We start from the raw sequence: 17,726 nt of genomic DNA, 5'->3' as shown, positions 1-17,726 counted from the left end.
TTTTTGGGGACATAGCGTCAATCACACTCACCCAACCCCGACAAAGCCTCAAACCTATTAAACAACCTTAAATTGCCCAGAGGGTGTGTATTAGTTTGTTCTGCCGATTTAAAAGCATTCCTTCCAATAGGTACCCAGGGGCCATAGGAATATGATAGGGGGAAAGTTTGTATCTGAGGGAACCAATCAGACCGTGGCCAGCTACAAATATAGTTTAAACTTCTCCAGTCTTTGAAGTTAATAATAACACAGTCCCCTTCAGAAGACTTGGGACTCCTTCCCAACCAGTTCACTCTCCTAGCAAACAAAATTTCTGAAAGAATGTTCGGTGGTAATGGGCGGTGTTTGTTGAGCCAAAAGACACACTTATTTTTCAACTCCCCGTAAGTTTCTCGGTTGCCCTGGGCTACTGGAGGTACTCCCACTACTATTACCACATACGGTGCTGATTCAGGTGGGAGATCAATAGTCGGTAGGGTAGCCACAGATCTTGTTACAGGCCCCACGGTACTTGTTACAGGCCCCAAAGATGGATTTAGTGAAGGAACTGTTGGTCTATTCTTTGCAGCATGAGGCCCTTGCTCCGTACCCACTATGTTCCCAGTATCAGGCAGTGTAGGTGGCAGTGGTACCAAAGAAGACGCCGCGTTATCTGCCTCAGGGACTCTGGACCCCTCGCTGGTTTCCCCAAAATTGGAAGAATCCGATGGGTTTTGGACTATTGGTGTTTTTTTGTTGTAGGTTTGGAACACTACGCCGTGACCCAACCTGCTTCTGGACTGTTGATAATGAAAGTTCCAGACACACCAGTCTATTTTCAATAGACTCCAACCGATCATATATTGGGTTGCATAGTTTTTTAATAGTTCCCTCCAGTTTTTTCCAAAATGGTTGGCCCAGATCAGGATGTGGCTCGTTCCTTACAGGTACCTGTAGCCCTCCCTGGTTTCCAATAATAGGTGATACAGTCTGAGTTTGGCTACCAGATGACGTTACTGCTACGACCCCCGTTGGGGCAGTCTTCTTTGGACACTTAGCTTTCCTACCCTCAGCTTGTATCGGTGGACCGGGACGTTTTCTTTTAGATTCCAACCCCCCCTCTATCTGTGCCGGGCCTGATTTTGAATTACAGGCTGAGCGGGTTTTGATGTTAGGTGAGGGGACTATTCGAGCACCAGGCTGGGGGAGTAAAGACATAGATGGAGACATGCTTAGCTCGTCCGTAAGATCTAGGTGTGGAGAAGAAATAATCTCCACCACCCCTGAGGAAGGGAGTGTTCCCTGGATGTCTTCCTGCCGAGGTAACGGTGATCTAGCTGTTGCCAAATTACCCAAAGAGGAAAGTTTATCAAACAGGGTGTCCAAGGATAGTCTTTTTTCCGTAAGTTCTATATCCTTGGCAGGGCTGACGATACCCTAATCAAGAAATTGTCCAGTGTTCCCAATAAAGAGCCTCCTGCAGACCTTCTACCATTAAGGGCTGCCTCTGATGGAGTCGCCATGTTCTATAATGTAAGATTACTAATCCTCCCAACCAAAAATGCCACACAATGATACTCTACTTTGACACTAACCTTGTGCCTGAACTGGAAATGTTAGTAGTCTGGCCCGTCCCGTACTTGCTCGGTCTTGAACGGGCTTAAACGGGCCCGCCCTTGGCCCGGGCTTCGCCCGGCGTCCCGCAACGCGGGGTTCTCAGCTGTTTAAATGCACCTTCAGGCGCTCTGGTCCCGTGTGGATTGCACGCCGCCGCTAAGCCTGCCGGGTAATGTAGTCCCCGGGGCTGCGGCGCGATGCTTAGCGTGTTGTGACTCCTGGCGGTGGCGGCGTTTGGTCCTGGCCCCTCTTGTGACTCCTGGCGGTGTCGGCGTTACAGGTAGGTTGTCCCCCGCTCCAACTGGGATCTCAGCTGTTTAAATGTGCCTTCAGGCGCTCTGGTCCCGTGTGGATTGCGCGCCGCCGCTAAGCCTGCCGGGTAATGTAGTCCCCGGGGCGGCGGCGTGATGCTTAGCGTGTTGTGACTCCTGGCGGTGGCGGCGTTTGGTCCTGGCCCCTCTCGTGACTCCTGGCGGTGTCGGCGTTACAGGTAGGTTGTCTGCGATCTCACTTTTGAGCTAGATCTATAAACTTATATATTTAATATGTCTAGAACAAAATAAAAACTCAAAAATGTCAACTTAAATGTGAACTTGGTTAAAATGCATGAATGGTTATATCAAATATTGATTGGAATTGAGTTACTGGAAACATTTCCAGAGTATTCCTTCTCCCTAAAGTCTAGCATATTTAGTTTTCTAAAACAAGTCTGAATCATTTTCATAGTCGATCTAAGTAATTTCACTGACATCTGGAAAATTATTACTTATTTTGCAATTTTTAGAACATGCAAATGCCAGTGTATCAGAACTGTGCACTGGCAGGATGGAAATGCCTGAAATGCATTGACTAAGGCAATATAGATGGAATATTGAGAATAGCGAGTTTGTGAGCATCAAAATATTTTCAGTATGCAGATCAACAGGTAGGGAATTCCTGCATCCACCAGCCTGGTAGGAAAATAAAAAGCCATGAACCTGTTATGTAATAGAGAGCTTCATCAAAGCCATTGGCTGTTAGACTTGTCATCATTAGAATGGCTTCACCCAAATATGTTGCCTACTTACTTCCAAATGTATTTTGGTTTTTTTGCCTCAAGACTCTGTGCACATTACCACTGCTAACATCCTTGTGCTCACTCCCCTAAACATATTTTACTGGCATATATCTAACTGGCATAATTAATTTAATTCTAAGTCCCTTGTAGTGTGGTATACCATATATCAAGGGACAGTCACACAATACAGATGTTAGATGTGCCTGAATGGGCCATTTGATACCAGGACGGGGGACAGATCTGAGCATAGTCCCAGTTACACCTAAATATCCTTTGCTCTGACTTCACACAAAGGGCTTAACGATTCTGTATTGTCACTGCAGGAGCTAGGAGCAGTTCACAGTTGGACATACAGATGACCTCTTAGAGGATTGCCTACTGATGTGACCTGCTGTGCACTCTGCCAGACTTCTTCTGTACCTGGTAGTATTGCTTTACTGCATTGAGACAGTGTTATACCCTCAGAGGCTAGCCCTGTTGCTAAACCCTTCTTTTGCCATGCACCCAGGACTATTAGAAGCAACTCCAAGGGATAATTTACTGGACAGCTGTTCAGAGCCCTTGGGACATAAAAGGCTCCCTCCATGAGCCTGCACCTGGACCCAGCCATAGTGAGTCATGAACTCCCTAGTGGGGTTCCATCAGTCCTGGAACCTTGGTTATGGTGCTAAATGTACCCATAGGGCCAATTTTCAAAACAGAGGACCTAAACAAAATGTGCCCAAAAAGTGATCTGAGAACTAGGAGGAAACCGGGACCGACATACTTGCCTACGTGCCAAGGTGCATTGCTGGGCGAATTGACTTTGCGGCCTCTTCCACTACATTCTTCTCTGCAGCAGCAAATTAATTCCGAGCAGTACTTCATCAAAGGGGTATCAGACCTTGCAGAACTGTCTTTGGCCACAGTTCTTTGCTTTGTTATGCTGGAGTATTTCAACTTCCTTTTCGGGGGCGCAGCCTACACGTAGAAACTTCACTGCAGCTTCAACCTTAGCCATCTGACGACAAAATTCGATTATCGGACACATCCTGCTGCCTTGCCCTGCTGAACTATACCTTCTTTGACATTTTCTGTCAAGAATTTCTCTAAGTCAGAAGGTAAGCACTTCATGCTTATGAACCACGCACCATCGCTGTCAGCCTTAACTTTTGACGTTGATCCAGTATCGCACGACTAGATGGCTGTGGTCGGTGCTTTGATTTCATATAAACTTTACTAAATCTTAACTATAGTCCTATTAAGTGGACCTTTGTTGCTTTGGTGTCAAATGATTTATTCAAATGTACTCTATTTTTCTAATTAGGTTTACAATTTTTCTTGAGTTGTGTTTTAACTGTATTGCTGTTCGTGTGCTGCATAAATTCTTTACACATTTCATCTAAGTTAAGCCAGACTTCCTTTTGTTCCAAGTAAACTGGGATTAAGCATAGGCTAATATAATTGTGGTTCACCCTGCAAGGGATTGTGGTGGTTGCTTGAACAGGGCTCACATCCCAGTCAACCAACAACCCCATTTCTCATATAAGCTAAAACAATTTTTGTAAGAAAATGGGTCAATGACATTGATAGCCTAGTAGCAAAAAAGGGACTCTTGAATGACGATGTGTAAACCCAGAAAGCCAGTAGTGTTTGGAGAGTTGAAGAACGATAGAAGATTTATGAGTTGAGCCAAACAAAGATAGTTAGATGAAGTCTATATCAATTGAAGCCATGTTAAATAAGCAGTAAAAGCTCAGCAGAGCGAGGCACACTAAACCATAGGAACCAATGGCCATACAGTTACTGTGAATCAATGCAATAAGGACAGCAAGAGAAACTGATCACATAAAAAGCCAATACAGTAAAAATGTAGCCACAAAAAAGGGGGTTCCCCTGATTAGAAGGCCACCAGTTGTTTCACCAAAGAAAAGGATCACCAGTCATTATGTGGCCCAGTTCTGAAGGAGTTTTGTTCTTTTAGTTGGCAACAACAGAAACATATGTTGGAAATAGTTTTAGACAGTTAGACATTTGACAGAGTAGTAGCAAAAAGAGGGTACAAAGTTCCCCGGGAAGAGTGACGGAACAGAGGAGAGTGTGTGCTAGAGAGAGGGGGGAATCCCCTAGTTGGAACTAAAACCCTCACACACCCAGCAAGCTAGGTGTCATGCTTCATCATATGGGTTCTGCTCCTCGTCAGACTGGCGCTGCAATGTCTGACGGGCTCCCGAAACCGGGGCTCTTTATCGGAGATCTTTTGTTCCGGCCATATGGTGCATGCGTGTGAGAGGGCAGGGGGAGTGTGGTCGTGACGTGAAAGTGAAGTTTAAAAAAAGGTGAGTCAGTCCACAACCTAATTTATTCTCGTGGTTGACTCCCTTGGTTAAAAGGGGTGTGAGGGGAGGTAAACTGCCCTGGAGCTACCCGAGCAATATTAACTACTACCCTCAAGTATGGTCAACATGTTTCTTGCCTAATGGCAATTCTTCAGGACCTCGGTAGACCAGTACCACACAGTGAAAAATAATGGTGAAGGATAAAAAATTACAATGAGGTATACAACCTTTTATGGTCGGTAATACCGGAATGCAGGCCAATTGGTCCTGCTGCAGTATTATAACCTGTAAAGATGAAAATGAAAACAATTCACAAAATAGCAGCGTCAGTGAAGTCTTCAAATGTGAAGGATTTACTCAACTGTAGTGCAGGCACACACACACAACAACCGTAGTGAAGGATTAAAAACCGTGCATATATCATAACAAGTTGGTGTTGGTTTCACGTGACCAACTAGTTAATGACACAACATGCAGCGGTGACATCGATAAAGGCAAAAAGTGCTGTATTGCAGGAAAGGGCTGTTTAAGAGAAGGCTTACCCCAGAAGAATCCCTGAGGTACCTCACAGTCTGCTCCCGTGGGACCGGCTAAAGAGGTATGGTACCTGATAGGGGGGAATCATTGTAGAATGGTAAGGCGATTTGTTTGTGAAGGTAATTGGGCCGTTGGTAGCAAAGGGGCGTGTGGGCTCCCCACCATCAAGGGCAGACACTGGGAGGTTGGCAGTCTACCTCTCATTTCAAGTGGCGGAGTAGCCCGATATAACCCCCGCTCCCCGGTTTAGTATGGGCAGGTCTGATGATAAAGCGTTAGGGTTCCGGGTGCGCTGAGACAGGCGCCCGCAGCACCCGCATCGCGCCCCAGACAGAATCGTCGAGGAAGCGCAAAAAGGAGCAGCAAGGCAGCCCCGCACAACGCACCAACCCCAAAAAAAATTAAAAAAAATTAAAAAACATTTGACAGAGTAGAACTATAGGAAATATGGAACTACATTACCTTGTCTGTATAAACTGAAACTATGTTACACATAGTCTAGAAAAAGCGGAAAACATGGCTATTCTCATCATAATTGATAAATTTTGGCATATGATGTAAAACCCTTATCTCCTTGACAATCCCCATATAGACTCATTGGCCATAAGCAGGCCTCCATACTCATAAGTCACTACTTGATGACTTAGGTCTATTGAATTTGTGCCGCTAAAGGATCGCTAAGAAACTCATTGTGAGGGAAAGTTATGATTATAAATACTAATAAGTAAATAACTAAGATATAGTGTTCAATATGTGAACTATATAGGCCGTACATGAAATACCAAAATAGCTTAGATGAGATGCCAAAGGAGTGATGTATAGTTTAAAGGCCTAGGTATCATAGTCCTGGCCCTTTGAAATAACTTCATAAAAAAAATATTGTCTAGCGATTTTCCTTTTTGATTTCTGTTTTTGTATCATTACAGAAGTAATTTAGCTTGGGTAGACATTGCTAATACGGGCCTAATTGTTCTATATGAAATGTTTTCTTGCAGTGATGATGTAATATTTCAGGTACCATGAGACGTATATACTTTTGGTGTCAAAACATAGGTTTTGGTGGTCAAGTTGTCTTATAGAGACAAAAAATTCCACCTCAGATTAACCCTTTTGCCATTTTCCAAAATGGAAGATCTATAATGATGTGTTTTAGCTATCATATTGGTAATTAATTGTAATATTGTTTTTGTTTCCGGTTTTCTACTGATTCAAATTAGTATTCATGAGCAAATCAGCTGGTAGCAGAGGATCATTACCTTCTGACAGATTGTCATTTGCCAAACTAATCCGAAAGAAAAGCTAACATCCACTGTGGTTGGGTAGAAAAGAGTTTGAGATGCTGCAGAAATATGGAAAGATGAAGTCCACAAAATATTGAAACTGGTGGCTGAAGAGGATGCAATATTTTATTACTGTAACAACAAGTGCAACAAGTCATATACATTGGAAAGAAACCCTGAACTTTTTTTGCAGAAAATATCGGAAACCAGTGAAACACATCAGGAATCTGAGTCGCCTGAGAAAGTGACAACAACCAAAGTCAATGCCCATCTATGTAGAAGATCGATGACTACCCCTTGTCCACCTCTAACAACTGATCAGAGAGCAGAGGATCTTCAATGTGTTAACTGTGGTTTATCTAGAACAAGGGCCATATGGATTGACAAATGAACAAAGTACAGAGTATGTTAGTCTCAAAGGGCAAACATCTTTTTATCTGCATATTTCAGCTGAGTAACTGATCTAAACAGCGTGGTGAAAGTATTTGCAGCAGATTTGTTTGCCCACTAGAACTGCCTGCATGCATACATTTGATAATATGATTGTACAATGAGCTCCCATCAGCAACATAACCACCAACCTTCAGTTAAGTTGGCACTCTTTGAAAACTCATATCAATTTCATTTCTCAGTTTAGGTTCAGTAACTGTAAAGGATTTGATGCAAATAAAGCATGTCCATAGTAAATTGGGGACATGGCGTTTTCTGAACAGTTGTATACAGATTGAACACTCTGTGCATTAATAATTTCCCATATATTTGTGGTTGATTGGTAATGTGAACTATGCTAGCTGAAAAACTGTATGGTATAGGGTCAATGTTACAGATAATTCTTGTTTTCAACACCTAAGGGAGTTGTTTCTATTTGCCACATGCATCATTGTTGCCTTTTGCGATTTCTTAATTGCGAAAATTAAGGAATCGCAATTAAGAAATCGCAAAAGGCTATGCATTAAGAATTCACACTTTTTTTGCGATTTCTTATTTTTCCTTAATTGCGATTCACAATTTGCGAATTGCAATTAAGGAATTCCTCCCCATTGATTCCTATGGACCTAGAGGTCCATAAGAATGAATGGGAAGCCATTCTCATTTTGCGATTCGCAATTAAGGAATCGCAAAATGAGAATGCTATTTCAAGGGTGCTGGGGGGGTCCAAAGGACCCCCCCTGCACCCCTGAAATGTAACTTTAAGAAAAATTTTCACACACACATGCCCCAAGGGCATGTCTGTGTGTAAAATAAAACTTTGAAAAATGCACTTTTGTGCATTTTTAAAAGTTTTCGCAAATTACCATGAAGGTGAACTTCATGGTAATTTACCTCTCCCTATTTGCGAATTCGCAATTTCTAAAGTGTGATGCATTGCATTTAAGAAATCGCATACTGGGATTTCTTATATGCAATCGCAATTTAAGAAATCGCAACATAATTGCAATTCCTCAAATTGCAAAAAAATGAAAAAACATGATGCATCCCAAAAAAGGAAATTGCATTCGCAAACGGCCAAATTTTGCGATTCGCACTGTTTGCGAATGCAATTTACCTTGATGCATGTGCCCCTATGTGTGTAGTAATGATGCCTGATGTTCTGACCAATTTTGTACTTACTGTAACACCTCTAATGCCATAGTAATTTATAGGCAACAAATAACACTGGAAGGGTTTGGACCCCAATCAGTGAGGATGAGCCCCAATAATTCAACAACAAAAAAGTTCCAACACTGATCAGTTATTTTCTTTTCACAAGGGGAACATCAAAGACAACAATGTCGCCACGAAAACTCAATTTCCATCTGAATTAATCAAAATGTATTTTTCATATTTTCAAGAAATCTGCAAAGATACACTATTACATTTCTTTAAAACTTTTTAAATCTCACACCTCAAATCAAACACATATATCTCAATCCTTCTCTTTACCTTCACACTCATTTAGCAATCCCCTCATTTTCTGCAATCATTCAACCCACTTAAACCACACCAGTTGCACAACAGTCTCAATCATACTACCCTCACAAAGAACCCAAACCCTAGCCCACTACCCAAAAGGGGAAATTTTTTCAGAACAATAAATGCAAATCAGTCACAAGATCAATCCACAACTAGGCCAAAGATCAAAATTATACAGCTGTTCAACATTTTGAATTATTTGAAAAACATGCACTGAACAATTGGCCAAAAAACAAAGGTTGACACGTTTCAAACCCTTCCAATTATAGCGTTTTCTTCTGGACCAGTTCGCTGTAAAAACACAAACACATGACAAACAACTTTTTAGTCTTGGAGTCATCCCATCACTACCCCTTCACCTCTACGCCTTACCCTAAACAGGGATTACCTCTTACCTTGCATCATTGTAATCGCTGGATCAGCTGATCCATGCCACCTGTCTAAATTGCCTGCAACAACTACATGAACTTATCAGGAACTACCACATGGCCCCAATTGTATAATCGCTATCATTATAAAATAAGTGCTAAATGCTTACAGTCTTTGCGGAATGAGGACATGCAATTTTCAAAAATGTCTGTCTCCTCGCACCGCTAACTTCTTTGATTCAAAGCTAGAAAGGAAAAGCACAATCATAAGCGTGTATTCGATTTGGGGCCAAAGTATTGGATTTGCATGAGTAGTTAGTGCTGGGCGCTCATACCTTATCTCCCTTGAGAGCTTCGCTGCTCTAAGTGCACCCGTGTGCCGAATTTGCCGCTTTTTGTTTACTGCAAAAGAAAGGCGAATATATCTCTTGCTGAACCAAGTTCTTAAAAGGAAACCTGCAGCAAAACAATATGCACGCAGCACCCTGCTCCGAGTAGCCCGACCATCTTGGTAATGGCTAACCTGCCTGCGATGGATAGTGGCAATCGTTGCCACTCTCCACCTGAGCCTCAAGACTGGCGATTGCTTGGCCATATCTAAGACGAAGGATGTGTGCTTAGTCTAAGTGGATATGAATGCCCACATATTTAACGGAATCGGTACACCACTTAAGGGGAAATTCACATTCCCACTGCAGTGTGCTTGAAGTCAAGGGGAAGATAACTGATTTGCGCCAGTTTATACCCAGTCATGAATTTTGTCCAAATCTGGTTATTTCCCTAATGAGTGGTTCAAGATTAGTTTGGGGTTCCTGTACATAAAGAATGGTGCCTTCTGCGTATAAGGAGTCCAAGAGCGGGCCAGTGTTGAATTGGAGACCTCTCTGGAGAAGTTCTTCTTGAAAGTGCCAGATTAGTGGGTCCATGGCGATAATAAATAATAAGGGAGACAGGGGACAGCCCTGACAAGTACCGCAGGATAAAGAGAAGGGTCAGGAGAGTTTACCGTTCAGTCACAGTCTATCTGTGGGGCGACTATATAATAATTTAGTAGTGGCAATAAATCCCTTAGGTATTCCTATGCGGTGCATCACGGATATAAAGAAGGGCCACTCCAGGGAGTTGAATGCTATTTCTGTGTCTAACAGGATGGCGGCGGTCGGGACCTACCGGTTAATCCTGTGCAAAATGGTAGGGGCTGGATTTGCTTTTCAAGGGCTTCTGCGTATACTTCAATCAATTGCGGCACCAACAGGTCTTTGTATCACTTATAAAAGTCCCCTGTGAAGCCGTCCAGGCTGGGGGCCGAAGAGCTTCTGAGGGCTGAAAGGGCGTTAACGACCTCGTCCCCATTGATTGGTTTGGCTAAAAATTCCTGCATGTGCTCTTCCAAATAGACCAGAGCGATTTTGGCAAGTTAGGCATCCTGAGCAGTGAGATTGTGTCCCACTCTCGCCCTTTAGGTGAATAGGTATGTGTAATAGTCCAGGAGTTCATTGTGAATCTCCTAGGTGCCAGTGTGGATCTGGTCAGAGGAAGATATAAGCTTTACTATATGGAGGGCAAAGCATTTGTGCTAGCACTCGGCCCGGACGCTCCCCTTCACCATAGCGACGTGTCGTGCTATATTTATTCAAAAGCAGAATCTCGCTGTCTGCGAATTCCCTGGATTCAGTGAGGAGAGGTAATCGGGGCTTGGCTATTTCGGGGTCTGTGTCACAGTCGATGTCCCTCAGCTCGCGCTCCAGGCATAAGAGCATTGTCCAAAGATCCTTTAAGATCCCAGCATGTTTGGCAATGCACACTCCCCTTACGTATGTCTTGAACCCTTGCCAAAGAACTGCCCAGGAGTCTACAGAGCCAGGGTTGATGGCAAAGTATTCCTCAATAGCCTTGTGCACCTCAGAATAGATAAGGTTGTCATTTAGAGCCCGGCAGAGAAAACGTCATTGTCGCTCATACCCTTCTGGTCTGGGCACCTCAAGCCGAAGCTGAACTGGAGAATGGTCGGATACATTCTCAGGAAGGTCACAATCGATTGGTACCAGCAGGAGACACCTGGGGAAACGAGTCAGTAATCTATCCTCGTCCATGTGTTGTGTTGGCAAGAGTAGTGCATATATTCTGTGGTCGAAGTGTTACGTTTGCGCCAGATGTCAATAAGCGGGAGTTGCTTACAGAGATCTAGAAGTGCCCGTTGCGCACAAGGTTTTATGCTAGGAGTTTGGGCAGTGCTGTCTAATGCGGGTTGAGGATCAAGTTGAAGTAGCCCCCTGTTATTAATATGTCATAATCTAACTTAGCGCGCTGGGAATGTAGGGAATGAAAAAATTCAGGGGAGTCAGTGTTCGGGGTATAGACACATACCAGGGCAATGTTGTGACCCATTAGTGACCCTGTGACAATTGTGTATCTGCCCTCGCTAACACTAGTCATGCAGTGGAGGCTGAAGGGCACCCTTTTGTGGAGAAGTATTGCTGTGCTGTGGGAGTAATTGCTGAAATTAGAAAAATATCTGTGGGCACCCCAGTTAGAAGCAAAACATGCAGGATCAGATTTAGGCAGGTGTGTCTCCTGTAAAAAAACAATGTCACTTTTGTGGTATATCAAATAATGCACACCATGCCTCATCTTACTTTTATCATTAAGGCCTTTGACATTCCAGGATAAGAGGGACAATCCACGGGGACCACTAACATTGCCTAGCTGGGCCATCTAGCGGTCTTGGTGGCTATGGCCAGTGTGGGCCATCATCGACAAGTGTGAAATTGGACAGTGAGCACAACAGTGAACAACTCAACATAAATGTGCAATGAAAAATCTCCTCCCTCACCTTCCACCCACCCTCACCATGAGAAAGAAACCCCTGCACACAACAGGAAATTATATACCAAGCAATCTTAAGCAGTAATAAAACAACCATGTAGCGGTATATCCATATCGCTAGAAAGAGACCGAAGGTGTACACCATGGGGGGTGGCAACATCATGTCAGTCAACCAGCCGTATAAAACATTTCTTGCAGTTAGATACTATTATCCCCAGATAGCTTACTTAACAAGTAAGCAGCAAACAGTTCAATAAAGTCAGTCAGTTCCTGTGTTTGAATAGAGGTCCATGCTTGCATTGGAGCTGCTGCACGGGGGGAGAGGACCTTGCGCCATTCGCAATCACCTGGATGTTGTTTTGCCTGTGCACTTGCTAGAATTTATACACCTCCTGGGGGCTCCTGAAGATGCGGGTCCTGCCGTTGACATCCACCATCAGTCTAGCTGGGTATAGCATGCCATATTTCCGGCCTAAGTTCGGTAGGTTGCCCTTGACCCCATTGTATTTCCGAAGGGCTTCTTATACCATAATCGTGAAATTGGGGTTCAGCCATAGTTTCGAGCCCTGCCATGTGGTGTCCCCGTGCTCCCTGGTGAGGCGCAGCGCAGTGTCCCGGTCTCTAAAGTTCATGAGACGTGCCATGATGGGTCTCGGAAAGAAGCCCGGGTTGGGCCGAGGGCCTAATGTGCGGTGGGCACGCTCTACCTCGAACCCTGGGGTAATGTACTCCCAAAGAGGTCAGAGAGCTTGGATTCCACAAAGATGTCAAGGCGGCCTGTGGTGCTTGTCTCCGGTACCCCTAAAATGCGGATGTTGTTCCATCTACTGCGAGCTTTGAGATCTTCGTTCTTGATCGCATTTACTCGGTCTAGGCGTTTGAGGGACTGCGCAGTGCATTCTTCGATGTCGGAGACACGAGCTTCCACTATGTCGAGGAAGGTGCTGGTCGTGTACTTGAATCTTAGCCCCCATGTTCACCAGACTCTTGTCCAGGGCATCAAATCGCCCTGAAACCAGCCCTCATTTTGTGTAGTAGGGATGCAGAAGGAGCGGCGGGATCATCGCCATGTTCTGTGCCCTGCCCACCGTCCGCCATGTTGGAGCTGCCTTCCGGGATTCTGTCACCCAACTTTTCAAATGGGAGAGTTCTTTGCTTTGGGTCTTTGCGGCCCATGCCGCTGGACAACTATGTGAGAGGGGGTGGCATCAGATGGCCACCATCTTGATGCCTCATAGTAGACTGGTCAGTTCAAACCTTCAACTGACTAGTAAAAAAATAACAGGAGAGGCAGAGCCAGGGTGCATAAGCAGCAGATGGTGTTCTCCCTTGAGTAGCCAGATATTGGGAATGCGGTGTGTCCTGGCAGGGCGAGAACGTATTCCAGGACTCCAGAGTGTGTAATATTGTCCAGGCAAACTCCTTTACTACGAGGAACAAGAGGCCACCACGCGTGGGCTTGGAGGGCAGGTGGCAGAAAGTGCAGGGGCTGCTGGAGAGCACCGTAGTTTAATGGTGCAATGATTAAATTGCTGCCAGAGAGATGTGACCTGCGCTGTGAGCAAGGCGGCTGTGGACCTTGTGCTGCAGAGGGTCGTTGGGACGGTGTGCCAGAGGATTAGGCGCTCGGTCAGGAGGCCGTGTGGAGTGTCGAGTGCACAGAAGGAGGCAACCGGGTGCACGGAGCGTTGAGTTCACTCACATCTCCCCCGTTCCACAACTGCAGCGACCGTGTGGTCGCCTCCCGAACCCACCCCTGGACCTTGTCCCCATGGGGCTTGGGGAGAAGGCAGGAAGTTGTGGAGCGTACCAGGAGCAGTCAAGCGTGACTGCGCCCCACAGGGAGTAGAAGTTAATGTGGGTGGGAGGAAAACGCTGGCGTGTGCGTGCGCCCAGTGCAATCACATCCGGTAGGATCAACTGCTTCCAGCAGGTTCTCATTTTTAGCCGCACTTCCCCGTTAGAAGCGCATCATGGGGAGGGCCTCGAAACATGGCGACACTCGCTCCATCTCAGGCCTCGCCGGATGTCGGGCAACAATCTTGTGCGGCATAGATCTGCATTCAGATGATAGCACCGAGCACAGCACTTGTTAGACAAGCTGATGATGTTAAACTGGCTACGTTTCAGACTGCATATGTGGGGGAAATTGCTGCTGCACTGGTGTGGAATGGCGGAGCTTCAATGTCACGCTGTCATCATGGTCGGAGGATTGGCCATGCCCCGTCGGAGGATTGGCCATGCCCCCCTTTAATCATATTTTTTGCTGGTTCTAATCCAGAGCTAGCAGAATTAATATTTAATATTGCTACCCAGTTTTTCTCAATTGGCTATAATATATATATATATATATATATATATATATATATATATATATATATATATATATATATATACAGTGAAAATTAAGCATGGGCGTAAAATCCGCTCCGCTCGCGGATTTTTCGGATTTTCGGCAAATCCGCAATCCGCGAACGCTCGCGAATTTGTCGAAAATCCGTGAATCCGCTCGCGGCGGATTTTTTGCTTGGTTGCGGCGCGCGGCGTGGTGCACGGCGTTCACTTTCCGTCATTTTAGCGTTTGCCGAGTTGTTTTTCTTTGCGAGTGACGCGCCATTTTAGATCTTGCTGCGTGTTCCCGCGGGAGTTTGTCGCCCGCGAATACGTACTCGCGGCTTGCCACCTTGCACAGCACACCTCGCGAGAGTTCGCAATTGCGAACATGTAGTTGCGGCGGAAAGGAACAATCTCGCACTTGCGAAATAGAGATTTTGCAATTTCGCACAAGAAAATCACCAGCAAACAGGATAAACCTTCAGAAAATTATGATTTTTATCAGAATCACTCCTCAGGTTGACATTTGCATGGCCTTTTTTTTTGCAAGGAGTCCATTTTGGGGGGGGGGGGGAGGAAGGAAGTGCCCCACAGTCTCCAACTTCCTGTTCCTGTCCAGCAGGCTCCTCCCAGTGCTTTGTCCATCTCCTGGTCACTTTCATTTGGATCTGGAGCTGGAAGGATTACTTTTTGTGGGTGCTGCTGGATATTTGGATTTGAGGCCTTTTTGACTGTCTTTGGATCACTTTTGGATTAGAAATCAACTTTCACAAGTAAGTTTGTTTGGGGCATTACAGTTGCTGCAAGTACAATTTTGGAACTTTTTCAGAAAATTAAATAAATTATATTGTGGGTAGCCACAGTATCCAGTAGGACCAGGGTTGGTTATGGGTGCATGATACAACTGTTTTGTTGAATTTAAACACCATTGAGGCCATGGATGGGCTGGGATTGTGCAGATTTTATTGGTTTTTGTCGTTTTTTTGGGCCTGCTGGTGTGGCCCTTTGCCCAGGGGTGGTGAGTGTTGCATGGGCCTAGTCTTTCTGTGGGGTGTCTTCTTGAATTTAAACATAATTGAGGCCATGGATGGGCTGGGATTGTGCTTATTTTATTGTTTTTTGTCGTTTTTGGGGGGCTGCTGGTGTGGCCTTTTGCTTGCCCAGGGGTGGTGGTGGTGCATGGACTGAGTGTGCCTGTGGTGTTGTCTCACTCTCTTTGATGTAAACATCATGGATGGCATTGGATTGTGGTGATTTCTGGCTGTTTTTCTGTTTTTTGGGGGTGTACTGTTGATGTGGTCTGGCCATGTGGGTGGTGGTGGTGGCCATCTTGAGTGCTGGCTGGTACAGGCAACATGTGCTTGGGGTGTAAGGGGGCCATTTTGAGGAGAGGCAGTGTCTGAGGCCTGCACTTATTTTGCCTACTTTTCATCCCTTATGCCCAGGGGTAGTGAGTGTTGCATGGGCCTAGTGTTTCTGTGGGGTGTCTTCTTGAATTTAAACATAATTGAGGCCATGGATGGGCTGGGATTGTGCTTATTTTATTGTTTTTTGTCGTTTTTGGGGGGCTGCTGGTGTGGCCTTTTGCTTGCCCAGGGGTGGTGGTGGTGCATGGACTGAGTGTGCCTGTGGTGTTGTCTCACTCTCTTTGATGTAAACATCATGGATGGCATTGGATTGTGGTGATTTCTGGCTGTTTTTCTGTTTTTTGGGGGTGTACTGTTGATGTGGTCTGGCCATGTGGGTGGTGGTGGTGGCCATCTTGAGTGCTGGCTGGTACAGGCAACATGTGCTTGGGGTGTAAGGGGGCCATTTTGAGGAGAGGCAGTGTCTGAGGCCTGCACTTATTTTGCCTACTTTTCATCCCTTATGCCCAGGGGTAGTGAGTGTTGCATGGGCCTAGTGTTTCTGAGGGGTGTCTTCTTGAATTTAAACACCATTGAGGCCATGGATGGGCTGGGATTGTGCAGATTTTATTGTTTTTTGTCGTTTTTTTGGGCCTGCTGGTGTGGCCCTTTGCCCAGGGGTGGTGAGTGTTGCATGGGCCTAGTCTTTCTGTGGGGTGTCTTCTTGAATTTAAACACCATTGAGGCCATGGATGGGCTGGGATTGTGCAGATTTTATTGTTTTTTGTCGTTTTTTTGGGCCTGCTGGTGTGGCCCTTTGCCCAGGGGTGGTGAGTGTTGCATGGGCCTAGTCTTTCTGTGGGGTGTCTTCTTGAATTTAAACACCATTGAGGCCATGGATGGGCTGGGATTGTGCAGATTTTATTGTTTTTTGTCGTTTTTTTGGGCCTGCTGGTGTGGCCCTTTGCCCAGGGGTGGTGAGTGTTGCATGGACTGAGTGTGCCTGTGGTGTTGTCTCACTCTTTTTGATGTAAACATCATGGATGGCATTGGATTGTGGTGATTTCTGGCTGTTTTTCTGTTTTTTGGGGGTGTACTGTTGATGTGGACTGGCCATGTGGGTGGTGGTGGTGGCCATCTTGAGTGCTGGCTGGTACAGGCAACATGTGCTTGGGGTGTAAGGGGGCCATTTTGAGGAGAGGCAGTGTCTGAGGCCTGCACTTATTTTGCCTACTTTTCATCCCTTATGCCCAGGGGTAGTGAGTGTTGCATGGGCCTAGTGTTTCTGAGGGGTGTCTTCTTGAATTTAAACACCATTGAGGTCATGGATGGACTGGGAATGTGCAGATTTTATTGGTTTTTGTCGTTTTTTTGGGCCTGCTGGTGTGGCCCTTTGCCCAGGGGTGGTGAGTGTTGCATGGGCCTAGTCTTTCTGTGGGGTGTCTTCTTGAATTTAAACACCATTGAGGCCATGGATGGGCTGGGATTGTGCAGATTTTATTGTTTTTTGTCGTTTTTTTGGGCCTGCTGGTGTGGCCCTTTGCCCAGGGGTGGTGAGTGTTGCATGGGCCTAGTCTTTCTGTGGGGTGTCTTCTTGAATTTAAACATAATTGAGGCCATGGATGGGCTGGGATTGTGCTTATTTTATTGTTTTTTGTCGTTTTTGGGGGGCTGCTGGTGTGGCCTTTTGCTTGCCCAGGGGTGGTGGTGGTGCATGGACTGAGTGTGCCTGTGGTGTTGTCTCACTCTCTTTGATGTAAACATCATGGATGGCATTGGATTGTGGTGATTTCTGGCTGTTTTTCTGTTTTTTGGGGGTGTACTGTTGATGTGGACGGGCCATGTGGGTGGTGGTGGTGGCCATCTTGAGTGCTGGCTGGTACAGGCAGCAACATGTGCTTGGGGTGTAAGGGGGCCATTTTGAGGAGAGGCAGTGTCTGAGGCCTGCACTTATTTTGCCTACTTTTCATCCCTTATGCCCAGGGGTAGTGAGTGTTGCATGGGCCTAGTGTTTCTGAGGGGTGTCTTCTTGAATTTAAACACCATTGAGGTCATGGATGGACTGGGAATGTGCAGATTTTATTGGTTTTTGTCGTTTTTTTGGGCCTGCT

Source organism: Lissotriton helveticus, chromosome 4_1 (genome assembly GCF_964261635.1).
Source record: "Lissotriton helveticus chromosome 4_1, aLisHel1.1, whole genome shotgun sequence".
Classification (NCBI taxonomy): domain Eukaryota; kingdom Metazoa; phylum Chordata; class Amphibia; order Caudata; family Salamandridae; genus Lissotriton; species Lissotriton helveticus.
Note: the sequence above shows the minus strand (reverse complement) of the source record.